General features: G+C 41.1%; 1 non-coding gene across 1 annotated transcript; it reads right to left on the reverse strand.

Moving 5' to 3' along the window:
* Positions 1-228: 228 nt before the first annotated feature.
* Positions 229-303, reverse strand: Trnat-ugu (transfer RNA threonine (anticodon UGU)). Its single transcript has one exon. It is a non-coding gene; the product is annotated as a tRNA-Thr (tRNA).
* Between the last annotated feature and the right edge of the window lie 14,414 nt (positions 304-14,717).

The raw sequence follows: 14,717 nt of genomic DNA on the forward strand, positions 1-14,717 counted from the left end.
GATGACACTTGATCTTCTTGCCTGACTCGCCCTTCCACCACTAAATTTTTCTCTTTCATGAAATCTATTTGAAGCTGTAGACGGCGAAGTGTTGATTCACACTTGTTGCCTTGCTGTGTGGGTGGTAATGTCTACTAAGCGCACTTTTAATTTGAAATTACAATTAAATCAATACCATTAGCTGCTGACAGTCGTTGATATACACCAACGGGGACAGTTGAAAATGTGTGCCCCGACCGGGACTCGTACCCGGGATCTCCTGCTTACATGGCAGACGCTCTATCCACCTGAGCCACCGAGGGCACAGAGGATGCTCGGACTGCAGGGACTTATCGCTGGTACACTCCCCGGGAGACCGACATTCGCAACTTGCTGTCCACACACTACATTCGTAGTGTCCATGCCATTATACCCATTACTCGCGGCACATAATCCACCGAGTCCAGTAAGAGTTCAGGAAATTCGTGTGCATCCTCACTGAAGAAGGTCATCAGCCGGTTAGCCTTAACGATATGAAGATGGCATCTGTTCTTTCGGACATGTCCGAAAGAACAGATGCCAACTTCATACCACTTTTAATTTGTTCCTCATTCCTTCTGGACGCAGGATAATGGCATCGAAAGAGTACATCAGACTAAAAGAAAATTTTTAAAGAATCTGTAAGTCTGCATTCGGTTTTACAACTGGCATGTGCTCAAGGTTATTCGGTGCTAACGTCTTCACACTTGGAAAAAGGTGTCGAACTGTAAAAACAGAGGAAATGGTTAATTAAATGTCATTTACTCGTGGTTCTGCTATAGAGAGCCTTTCAAGAAGATTCATTTGACTTCAGAATATGATACCTTCTACCAGAATGAAAATAGACACTGGATGTGAATTTTTAATTACGCAACGGAACTGAAGGTTTACATTGGCGCCAGATGTAAGATGCTGATTTCTGTGGTCGCAAGTAAGCGTCCTATCGGTGCAGCTCGCTCATTCGTTAGCCATAACGCGGTGAGCCAAATTGCGTCTCACATTCTCCATTTAAACAGATGGAATGAGTTACAATTGTGAGGCATGACATTCTTTGAAAGTGAGACCTCAACGAAGGATCGAACGTAAGACAGATATCGATCTCGAACTGCACCATTGTTCTCCAAGGTACTTCACTTTTTTGTGAGGTTTTTGACATGCTCCCTCTGTGTGCGTCCCTTTTCAACAATCCTGACACTCAAATCTCCAGATGTCAGACACTTATATAGGAACCAATTGTTGTATGTAGATAGAGTATCAGACAAAACACTGATATAGTTGTCCGGTAGCACATGCGTAAACAGCAATTAAAACTAACACCTGAGCTACGGAGCAGAGGAAATGCGAGTGACAGTATTGTAGATAGCGCGTGGGTGATTTGATAAAGGATGTGGTCGTCGTGTTTTAACCATTTAAGCGTAAAACTGTAAATGAGAGAACATCTTCCGGACACGTAACAAGACTTTTCGGTGTTTATAGCAATGTTCTTTAGAAGCATGCTTTTGCTTCGTTAGTTGAAAGTAGCAAACCTATAGAGTAAATTTGTACAGATATGTGCGGTGTTCTGTCAGACATGTGCAACAGAACAGACTCCAATCGTGATAAAGCAGCTATTGCATCTGTAACTCCACAGAATAAACAAAAGCAGTAGAATACAGAGACAACTGCATTACACGTGGGGAAGTATTAATAGTTCCATATAACAGATTCACACATAATATACTGAAAAAGTCGTCATTTGGGTACGAAACCAGGACCTTTGATAAGACGATGTAATGCTCTACATGCTTCCCCACGGAATCAGCAAACATTTGTTACTCACAGATAGGCTTTTCCTCTGCTCGTAGCTCTGGTGTTACTTTTAATTAATATTTACGCCCGCTTTGCTGGGCGACAGCACAAGTACGAACTAGATCGAAGTTCTGGCTGGTACTCTGTCGACATACAGTGTGTTTGGTACAATGTTTGATACTGATATGAGTGTCTGTCATTTGGAAGTTTGGGTGTGAGCCACGTTTAACGTCACATATCATCAGCAGCGAATGTAGGACACTCTAGCCATGTTTTCTAATGTATGGACGAGTCTGATTATTGGCTCGTTATTGTCTGCCCTTTCAAAACAAGGGTTGGATAAACAAATAAAAGTATAACGGCTATACTATACTTCACAACTATTACGTTATCTGCTTCAAAGTACGCCCCTTCACGATCCTTGCGTTCTATGCGAATTTTCCACTGCTCAAAGCAGAGTTTGAAGTTAGCTTGTGAAAGCACATCCATGGTCTCCGTAGCTTATTCTTTCACTTCTTGAACTTCCCTCTTGTTTCAGCGCATATATCACTTTGGGGAATAGAAAATGTCACACGGGGTGACACCTCATACATAGAGTTAATATTCCAACACCGATATGTTTAAAACGGGATCATGCGAACTTCCCCCACCAATTTGAGTCATATTGCGAGGATGTGTAGAGCACGACTGGGGCTCCAACATATGTGGACAACGCTCAGCCGATTTCGAAAAAAATCAGGTTTGAAAGTTTTAGGCGTACTTGCATACGTTGCATGTTCAAGGGATCCGCAGCCGAACGTGCAAGATCTGGGCTTCATATGCGTTGTGTCTCTGTATCGGATCGAATCTCGCGTGCGGTAGTTCTGGCCTCTCTTTTTCGTTCTCACTCACAACAAATTTATTATTTTCATAATATTTATCCCGAAATAAGGAGAAAAATGTGTCTTGTAGAGGAGTGTGGAAATAGAAATACGATACGTAAGAATCAAATAAGTACAGTAATTTTGTTATTGTATCCATATTTTTGACGAGTATAATGTGTAACCCACAGGGCACTCCACAACTCAGTATGATACTAATCATAGAAACACGGAAAACCTTAGTTACCACGACATACAGCACATTTGATGAATAAGTAATTTTTGCCTGTATGTGTTTATTTCCATTCTTCTATTGCAAAAGAGACTTGTCTTACCTTAAAATCGGTTCTTGCTCATTCCACAATTTCTTGTAGAACACATACTTATTGTTACAAATACATGGCAATGAAAACGGAAATGACGAAACACAGGGAGTGGGGTTTCGTCCAGAGACGTCACTCTAACGAAACTAAACTCTTTCTCGATCAGCTGCAGATTCCTTCAATACCAGCGACAATACAAAATATATAAGCAAGACTCAAATTATCAAACTGGAACTTCTCGAAAAGTTTTTGATTGCTGCGTCTTCCTGTTTACGAATGTTGAATTCATAGTCGTGTCCTTCACACTCTATGAATATGAATCAAATCGATGAGGGGAAGTTCGTACGGTCCTGCTGTTAGACAAATAAGAGAGGACAGGCGTCAGGTCCTCAACCACTAATTCCCTAAAAACTTCCCTCATCTCCAAATCTTAAAGTAAAGTTTACAGTACTGTTTATTCATCGATTCTTACAGTACCAGTAACCTCACGTACACTCAACCGATGTCGTTTTCATATTAACTCTGAAATTTTCTCAATGTTTTCGTCTGTTGTAGAGGTTGGGGGTCGCCGTAGATGTGCCTCCAATCTGCTCCCATCTCCCTCTGAATCAATAAAACCACTCCAAAAACATGAGTCTGCTAAAAACACTCATCACCGCTCTCTTGTTTCCGTAAATAATGGGCATTTGTGGCGGACTTTACAAGTTTCACTAAAATTTTGGCATTTACTTAGTGCTCTTTCAAAGCAGTACGTGTAAGCACTTTTTCCGACGTTGTGCAAAGATACGATCTGACAGAAGGGAAGCCCACGCCCCGGCTGAGGGGTCGGCAGGTGAACGGATAGCGAAAATGGAGAGAAGGCTCGCACTGTATCTCTGCTAAAAAATCACTCCAATCATTTTTTAATCAGGTTTCGTTTTATGAGCTAATTTTGATGCCTTTTACCATCAACAGGGGCCCACTAACTTCCAGCATGTAACTACGGGAGTGAGGGGTGATTCTACTGTCTCGATGTTCCTTGAGTGTCCATTGTTGAGCCAACTGAACGTTTATGAAAGGTGAAAACAATCTTTGAATTTTAATCAAACACGAAGCGAGGACCATTCGATATGCGAAGAACATTTGAAACATTTTAAATATGGCGTCATCGTAGAATGTTAACAATTAGCCGCACACACGAAACTTGAAATGATGAAATAATCAAAAGAACATATGAGGAATGATGATTATTGAAAACTGTTTGAAGAATGATAGGTTAATGGAGCATCTGCTGCTGCACTCCAGAGTCTGAAGGATGAACAGAAGCCAAAATTACTACAAGCGAAGGAAGACAAGAATATGAAAGGTATAATTGCACAAATTATCGGTAGTAGTTATACAGAGATGAAAATACTAGCAGAAGGTAGGAAGTTATTATTGTTCTGGGTTTCAATCCTGAAACTGGTTTGATGCAGCTCTCCATGCTACTCTATCCTGTGCTTCTTCATTTCCCAGTACCTACTGCAGCCTACATCCTTCTGAATCTGGTTAGTGTATTCATCTCTTGGTCTTCCTCTGCGATTTTTACCCTCCACGCTGCCCTCCAGTACTAAATTGGTGATCTCTTGATGCCTCAGAACATGTCCTACCAACCGGTCCCCTCTTCTTGTCAAGTTGCGCCACAAACTCCTCTTCTCCCCAATCCTATTCAATACCTCCTCATTAGTTATGTGATCTTCCCATCTAATCTCCAGCATTCTTCTTTAGCACCACATTTCGAAAGCTTCTATTCTCTTCTTGTCCAAACTATTTATCGTCCACGTTTCACTTCCATACATAGCTACACTCCATACAAATACTTCCCTGTCTCACTCCCTTCCCAACCACTGCATCCCTTTCATGTCCCTCGACTCTTATTACTGCCCTCTGCCTTCTGAAAAAATTGTATATAGCCTTTCGTTCCGTTTATTTTACCCCTGCTACCTTCAAAATTTGAAAGAGAGTATTCCAGTCAAAGGAAGTATTGAGAAGAAAATCATCCTCTCGAAAAATTGATGACTCTTTTTAATAACATGTGATTTCGTACTGAAAGCGGAGGGAGATTAATACAGATCATCACGTTTGATTAGGTAACAAAGACATCAAATTAGAGAAGGCTTACAACATTAACATATTCTAATAAATAGGAGGCATTATGTAGATTAGGCGAGCGACAAATACTACGAGAGTGTATCAGTGGAAGCTCTTATTATTTATGTATTTAGTCGTGCCTTCTATTTATGAATACCACTTACGATTAATGTCACGCAGAATGTTTTGCTAAATTAATCAAGGTTTTGAGACACGATGTTCCTTGCTTGTCTGTCTCAATAAATATTAATATTTTTAAAGTAGGCTTACAGGGATCAACGCTACGATGTAATATTTCAGTTTCAATAACTCGGAAATTTCAATATTTTTCACAGTAGGGCTGCACAGCGCATGTGGAAATAATAGCTTTTACGTTAATTATTTTTTGAAGCTTGTTTAATACGGTCCTCCCCTTAGAGACCACTGACGATGTTTAAAATTAATAAATTAAATCAGCCACAGTGAAAATAAAACGTGCATTGGCAGTTATCAAGTACAAACGCTAAAAAACGGATTCCGTAAACGGGAGCTGCAGTGCACTAGCAGCGATTAGGTAAATAACACTGAAGGGGACAGCTCGCAGCGCACGCGATAATTCCTTTGGGAACGATGGAATTTGTACCGCGCTTCCGGGCCTTTTTTTTTCATTTTTATATTCAGCACTTCGCAACACGTCACACGCTTACAGCGTTAACGCCTGAAATAACACAGCGCAAAGCAATTTGCGCTTTTTATTGTGTGCGGCGCCATTTTCGATACTGGGACGGGTGCCGCCGGCCGGTAGCCGTGCAGTCGTTATGGCGACATCTCGCGTTCCCTCAAACTGCTCTGGCCGCGGCAGTGTGTGTGTGTGTGTGTGTGTGTGTGTGTGTGTGTGTATGTGTCGTGGGAATGGGCGCTAATCCACTGAAATGGTACGGGTCCTCTGCATGTACGTGGAAGCGCGGCGTAAGTCAGCTCTTGCCGCAGCGCGATCTGTATGTAGGTCGTTCAGCATTTCAGAACCATGTCAGCAGCACGAGACCTCAGTACTTTCGTATCGCTCCTTCTGTGATACCGAAATATGAAGGTATCTGTGCTTCCATTCTAATCGCATTTAGATTGATAATTCGGCTTGGTGCGCTCGTCAGCTTCCCTCGTAGTAGATTGCAGCGTTGTCACGTCAGTCTTTTTTTTTGCGATGGAAATATAGCTGCGCCACTATCCGTTAGCACCAATGCAGAACAGCGTTATGTAAAACGCATCTTTCGGTACGAAGATGTACTTAGAACTAAAATCCACAGAAGATCTTGTGCACAATACGGAGACAATATTTTACCGTGGCACATTGTCGACTGTACAATTCAAAAGCGTGAAGGACGAAGAAAGAACAGGATGCCAAGTTAATCCTCTTTTGATACATATTTTGTCTGCAGTTGTACGAAGTGGATACGAGGTTGACCTTTCATACTATCAGACATCTTATACTACAAACTGCAGCGTCCCTTCCTTTAATATTATTACTTAAACATACAGCATTACTAAACGTAGTACCTAACACCTAGCTGACTAAAACATTCTGCAGGTACGTATTCTGCTTGACCGTTTCAGACATCCTTTCCTGAGGGCAAGTCGCAAAGAATTTGAATTACTTCAGTGAAATTTATTAAGTTTCTGCGAGCTCGAAAGTAAAGAGGGAGACACACAATTCCAATCATTTTACGTATCAACAGTTCCATAAAAGATCCTTGTCTTGCCAAAAATTTACATTTGGATCATTATCTCTTCTCTTGTCTGAAGTCAATCGGCTGCCGATTCATTTCAACTTCAACAATTCTTAAAGTCTCAACAAGAGTCGACCATGAGAAAGTCATTCGTCTCATTATGAATTCGGATTTAATTTTATGTTACTGTCTGCACACATGCAACCACTTCAGAATAAAGTGATACATAAACAAACAACTTTCCACTTCTACCGATCGATTTTATTATAACTTAAGACTTACGTTAACATCGATGCTAGTCGAGGTCAAGACAGGAACTAAATATTCATAATCACTTTTTCATTTACAACACTAATCGCCCACTTTTATGTTTATTACGGGCAGTTACATCTGTTATATCTTCTGGAAATCACGCGACGATAACACACGACAGGTCTCGCGCGATGGCTTACGCTTGGTGAACAGCAGAGTTCAGCCGTGTGTCGTTTGCTGTGGTGTCGAAGATTCCCAGACATCGTGTTAAGGCGCTCTCCCTCAAAATGAAACAGATAAAAAAATCCGTTTGTTACGAATCATGCTTTTCAACAACACAAGTGACATTGAAGATAATCCAACTAAATACTTAACGTCGTACACGTATAATACAGGTTATAAAATCCGTATTATTACCTGCATACTGAGCGGTAGGAAACATAAGGTAACTGTCTTGAAATTTCGTTGAACTACATAACAAGAAGGGCTGAATTACATTTCGGTCTTGAAATTGCATAAAACCTATTCCTCCTAATATTTCGGTCGTATGCTTTTGTCAATATTCTGACTAAACAGCCAGACTGGAGCTACAACACTCGCTCCTCATTTTATACCAGCGAGAAACACCATCCCACATCCGGCCATAAAGCCCCAGAGACACTAAAAGGCGACAAGAAGTATGTTTAAATTTAATCTGTGACTATTAGGTCAATCCATACAGGTATACCGATGTCTTATTATAAATTGAGCATTAGTGAATAACATGGGTCATCAAACTAGACTGTGCCAAACACTTGGCCTCGTTATTATGATCTCTGGAGCAAAATGTGGTCATCACATATGCAACTTCATTGGTAAACACTCCTCATTCACCAACGTTCCTCCTTCGGAATCCGGATCTCCTATTGCCAGAAATTTTAATTAAGAGGTTTCAGTTTGGTTAGACTTGTTATGACCTCGATTTACTTTTTATTTAACAAAGAATTTTTTTGGACAAACTGGCGGTCTCACTATTGATAGACTGTTCCCACCCTTGGGGGTCAATTTGTTTAAGGAGTAATTCGAGGAAGTTGCCACTGCGATTTGCTAGTTTGAAGAGCACACAGTTGTTTTTGAGAGATTTTGAGGAAACGTGTGTAGTGTGGCCCCCGGTGAAAATAAATTGGAGGAATATTTAAACCTTCTATATTCCATCCACAGAAGAAGTCAGTTTGCAATGGAAGTCAAAAAGAAGCGATGCCTTCCAGTTTCGGATGTCTTGGCTCGTCGCAAAGACAATGGCTCCTTGGGACACACACAGTGTATAGGAAATCGACTAAAACATATATTTAATGTAACTGTCACCATCATACTCAGGTTCTGAAAGTTCTCCGTAATTTGGTTCACAGAGCACACGGCATTACTAACGAGAGCTGTCTGCAAGATAAACTTCTACACATGAAGTGTTTTTTTCAAGTGGACATAAGGAACTGTGAATGAAACGGAGAGAAATTTAAACCCATGGTCATAACAATCGTCACATTCCATAAACAATTCATGACATCGAAATGAGATTGTTTGCACATGGTAACACGAAATGAGCGACATCTGATGTACCATAAATACTAGAAACATTTTTATTAACTGCTGCAGTGAGAGGCTGGCAACTCAGGACGCATACAGACATCAATAGCTGTAGGAAAACGCAAGCATTGCATGGATAGATGTGCAGAGCACATGGGAAATGGTGCAGCGAGGTATGCACACACGTCCACGGCAGTGAAGGGTTAAAAGGAACCATCCTGGAATTACTCTTACTTTACAGAAATGACGGAAAACCTAAATGTGGATGGCAGGACGACTTGGACCTTCGTCCTTCGGAACACATTCACGTACGAAGAAGAGTTGATGGAAATGGTATACATTCAGTGATTGCTCTTCAACAAAAGACCTTTCTTTTCCTTCTCGAGGTATTCTTAAGCCTTTGCAATGATGGTCCAAGTGCACTGAAAGGTAACGTCATTATGTTGATAAATGATGTCACTCTAAATTTAATGCTGTTGTTCTAACAAATTACAAAAATATATTTTGCCTCACTCTCGTACTAATTTCGATATTTTAATTACCACCATCGAAAAATCGGAAGATTACTTTGCGTAAAAGCGCCCGATGTCCCACACGACAAAGACAGCAATCTACATTCATTCGATGATGACTGTCAGCCATGGCTCATACTGAATAGGGCAACATACAGCAGCAGATCCCCACCTCTTCCACGCCAGGAATTTAATACAGGGTTATTACAAATGATTGAAGCGATTTCACAGCTCTACAATAACTTTATTATATGAGATATTTTCAAAATGCTTTGCACACATATACAAAAACTCAAAAAGTTTTTTTAGGCATTCACAAATGTTCGATATGTGCCCCTTTAGTGATTCGGGAGACATCAAGCCGAAAATCAAGTTCCTCCCACACTCCACGCAGCATGTCCCCATCAATGAGTTCGAAAGCATCGTTGATGCGAGCTCGCAGTTCTGGCACGTTTCTTGGTAGAGGAGGTTTAAACACTGAATCTTTCACATAACCCCACAGAAAGAAATCGCATGGGGTTAAGTCGGGAGAGCGTGGAGGCCATGACATGAATTGCTGATCATGATCTCCACCACGACCGATCCATCGGTTTTCCAATCTCCTGTTTAAGAAATGCCGAACATCATGATGGAAGTGCGGTGGAGCATCATCCTGTTGAAAGATGAAGTCGGTGCTGTCGGTCTCCAGTTGTGGCATGAGCCAATTTTCCGCGGGCTACGCGTGAAACTTGCCCGCACGCGTTCAACCGTTTCTTCGCTCACTGCAGGCCGACACGTTGATTTCCCCTTACAGAGGCATCCAGAAGCTTTAAACTGCGCATACCATCGCCGAATGGAGTTAGCAGTTGGTGGATCTTCGTCCTGAAGTGTCGTTGCACTGTTATGACTGACTGATGTGAGTGCATTTCAAGCACGACATACGCTTTCTCGGCTCCTGTCGCCGTTTTGTCTCACTGCGCTCTCGAGCGCTCTGACGGCAGAAACCTGAAGTGCGTCTTCAGCCGAACAAAACTTTATGAGTTTTTCTACGTATCTGTAGTGTGTCGTGACCATATGTCAATGAATGGAGCTACAGTGAATTTATGAAATCGCTTCAATCATTTGTAATAGCCCTGTAGTTTCCCACTCCCTCCGTTGCAGTGACCTAATGATGTAAACAGGTCTTTTTTAATTGTGGTGTCATTTTGGCGCTAAGTGACACGACAACGACTAATTATGAGTGGGCCACTGTAAGTTTGGCTGAAACGTCGCTTCTATTCGGAGACGTTTACTTTTAATATAGCGCAGCTCAATAACCAGGAAACTATTATTAACTCACTCGCGCAGCGGAAGTCTACGTGTTACCAAGGAATAATACCGTTTAACGTTCCGTCGACGGCATGGGCATTAGAGGCAAACCAGTGGTCCGTTGTTAATTGGATGAGCAAGAAAATCGATTGTATCATGTTAAAGAAACCATTCTGTCAGTCGCTTTAACTAATTCTGGGATAACATAGAAAACCTAAATCTAGATAACCAGACGGAGATTATGAAACGACGTCCTTCCGCATGTGAATCCAGTATCTTACCGTTGCGCCATATCAGTCCGTGAATCACAGTTGTTTTGCGTGACTGACTGAGTGATCTTGCACTTATTACACAATAACATACATTAAGGTTTTCCTGAAAATTTCATAACTCAATAATTTTACTCAAGCTAGATTCGGATTTACAAAATCATTGCCAAGAAATGTGCAACCCGAAACGTGGTCGTCAATAATATGTGGTAATGAGAGTACGTTCTGGAAACAGAACCAGAAGCAGTAGAGAAAGCAATTCCCCGCAAGGAAAGAGGTAAAACATCTGGAAAGAATGGAAATATGGTACAAATGATAAAATAAACATTTTTGCAGCTGTACATTTAATGACTGTGTGCGTGGATGATGCGAAACAGGTTGAAAAATTCTGTAAGGGTAATTCTTCGCAAACTTCAGTTTGTACATCACTTTGCTTCTTTGCTTTGGGTTCAGAAGAGCTTCAGTAACGAATGGAAAAAAAGAACAGAGCTCGGGTCGTATGACAAGAAGTCTAAAGGATAATTTAAGTAATACGAGAGCATTGTTCAATCGGTAAGTCGGTAGTTTAACTGCAAAATTTTATGAAGAAAGTTTTTTAGGATAACCAAAACTCAGTCCACTCGAAGTGCACCGGCGAACAGGAAAATACACTTTCTATGTGCCGATTTATACCGATGTTGTGGCGGCGTAACAGCTCCTTTCCAGACGTATTTACTTATTTGAGCATGAAATCACAAGCAGGAGACTGTGATCAGTTTGATGCTAAAAGGGGTAACACTTAAGTTCAACGCACTGTCAATTCTCTGAAACTACATATCTCACTTCAGAGATTTAAGCATAGATCTCCAGACTGATAACCGAAACTTCTGTTGTTCAATTTGAGAAGACAAGTTTAACAATTACATTCCGTAATTAATTTAGGTAAGAGCTGAGTCGACATAGGCTCAGCTCTTGGTACTGCCACGGGAGATTTGGCTAAATAAAATGTGATATAGTAAGCCTAGTTACGTCTACTGAGGGGCAGCTTGATTGGTAGGTACGTCTGGGAAGCAAACAAAGGCCTGGAAAACATGGTGCTTACCGGGCAGTCTCCATTTCGAATCGGAATGACTCACCTACAGATAATAACAGTGACGCCAGTTGGCAATGAATAGTTCTTCAGTGCTGGAACGCCTGCTCGGTACAACAAGAGGCCTCAAATAGTTGAACAATGATCTTTCAGTTCATCTGCGTCAGAAAATAACGTTATCTTAGACGTTCCGGGGTGTACTTGAGGTGGGGAACTTAACAGTACAGTGATACATTATACTTTGTGGACGTTGGTGTTCTTAAAGGTGTCGACGTAGAAGGGACAGTCAACTTACAAAGAGACAGATTGTGAAACAAAGTAAGTAAACTGTTTGTTATTTCAAAAGTAATAGCCGTAACTGTTATTTCATTTATCAAACTATGAGACAAGACGGTCAGCGCAATGTTTGTTGTTGCCTACGGTGCCATGAATGCACCCAGGCTTGCATCTCTTCGTCCGAAGCAAATCGACTGCCACGAATGTCTTTCTCCAGGGCACCACATATTGCCAAAGTTGCCGAAGTTTCGCTGGGAAGCCCTACCCATCCTTCATAAAGTCCTGAACTCTCCCCATGCACTTTCCGTATTTTGGAGCCAGGAAAAAAGACATTCGCGGCCTTCGACTTATTCAAACAAAAAGTTGCATGCCTGTATGCAATTCTATTTCGATTTCAATCGTAAATATTTTTAAGTGATGGCGCTGATGATCTTGTCTTACAGTGGGATAAATGTATTAACGTTTGCGGTTATTACACTTGAGATAATACCCAGTTTGCTTACTTTTTCCCAACCGTCTGATTTTACTTTCCCTTATAAATTAATTCAAATTGTAAATCGCTTGAAACAAAGCATCAAGCACACGTCAGGAATGTGGGCTGCCAATGGGTTGCCTACTCAAAGACAAACCTTCTCTTCATTTACTATTTAAAACAGCGTGCAAGGCGAGGATTGGTGTTTACTGCGAAGGCTAAATTTATTAATTTCATCAAAAAATAAATTCCAGGGTCACAAAGTTCTAGCATTTTCAGCTAATGAAATTCATGGAAGAATATAGTGTACCTACCTCCTGATTCTTTGGAAAAGTGTCTTACATATTTTAGCCCATACACTAATTTTCTATTAATTTGCTACAAGTAGTGTTTAGTCTATCGTTCAATGACACATTTTAGGTCAAACTTTGGTGCTCCTAACGCCGTTACGAATCTTACCTAATATATTGTAGGCGATTTTCCATATTTATAAGTTGTTGTTGTTGTTGTTGTTGTGGTCTTCAGTCCTGTGCAAGCTTGTTCATCTCCCAGTACCTATTGCAGCCTACATCCTTCTGAATCTGTTTAGTGTATTCATCTCTGGGTCTGCCCCTACGAATTTTACCCTCCACGCTGCCCTCCAATACTAAATTGGTGATCCCTCGATGTCTCAGAACATGTCCTACCAACCGATCCCTTCTTCTAGTCAAGTTGTCCCACAAGCTCCTCTTCTCCCCAATTCTATTCAATACCTCCTCATTAGTTATGTGATCTACCCATCTAATCTTCACCATTCTTCTGTAGCACCACATTTCGAAAGCTTCTATTCTCTTCTTGTCTAACCTATTTATCGTCCAAGTTTCACTTCCATAAATGGCTACACTCCATACAAATACTTTCAGAAACTTCCTGACATTTAAATCTATTCTCTATGTCAACAAATTTTTCTTCTTCAGAAACGCTTTCCTTGTCATTGCCAGTCTACTTTTTATATCCTCTCTACTTCGTCCATCATCAGTTATTTTGCTCCCCAAATAGCAAAACTCCTTTACTATAAGTGTCTCATTTCCTAATCTAATTCCCTCAGCATCGTCCGACTAAATTCGACTACATTCCATTATCCTGTAAGTTCCATTATCCTATAAGTACTTTTCCTAAAGAATGTGCGCACTGTAGTTTAGTTTCCTTTCTACTTTTTGCTGTAGATCTGATGATGGTCATTATAGATCGAAACCGGTAATCTGTTAACAAAAAGTTTGTGACCATTGACGTAAATTAAAGGAAACTTACTGAAAAAAATTATCATTATTACTTTATTACACTATTATTTAATTACAGTCTGGTAGCAGCAGCCGGCTGAGACACAAGATGTAACAGGGAAGTAACCGATTTTATCACATTTTACGAGTTCCTAACCAGATGCAAATTATATAGTTTCATCTATGTGCTTTAGTGGTATAGTTTCTTTAATTTATGGGTGTTAATTTAGTATTTAATAGACAAAGTTCTCGCGTTTATGCTGGTGTTGGAAAGTAAACCAATTTTGTGACATATTACAAGTTCGTAATCAGGAGCAAAGTACGTAGTTTCACCTGAGTTCTTTGGTAGTTTAGCTTTTGAAACTCTGCGTGTTAATCTTTATTAGATAGAGTTTTCGCATTTTGGTCAGTGTCTGCAGTTGAGTTCTGTGATATGTGTCGATTGTCTGTGTAGTGTAGCTTTCCAAGGTCTTTAATGAGGAAAGGAACTGTGATTACTGTGTGCGGATGCTAGCCAAGTTGGTGACACTTCGCTCCCAGTTCCAGTCTGTGATGGCTTCAGTTAACGCAACTTGAGAATGCAGGAGACGCGTTATCACTGTTGCGGGCGGGCTGTGGGAATCCAACGGACGTCCCAGCACGACTCACGAATCTACCGATCGGTCCGCGGCGGTGGCCAGCCAATTACTGCTCACACCGAGGTTGACCTCTCACGCCTGGTCGAGCGGGAGGTAGCCATGGACCATCGCAGAGGTACCGTATGTCAGGAAATGGAGATGCTCTGTCGACAGCTCATTTTAAGTGACCAATGAACGAACTGCAGCAGACGACGCGCTATATACCCCTGAATTTAAACTCATTTCCTTACGTAACCTCAACCTCCTATTGTGCAATCCGAGAAGACGACGGTTAACAATCTGCGGAAAAAATGAAATCGTCATCGTTAAAGCTAACCTC

This window comes from Schistocerca cancellata, chromosome 7 (assembly GCF_023864275.1).
Source record: "Schistocerca cancellata isolate TAMUIC-IGC-003103 chromosome 7, iqSchCanc2.1, whole genome shotgun sequence".
NCBI lineage: Eukaryota > Metazoa > Arthropoda > Insecta > Orthoptera > Acrididae > Schistocerca > Schistocerca cancellata.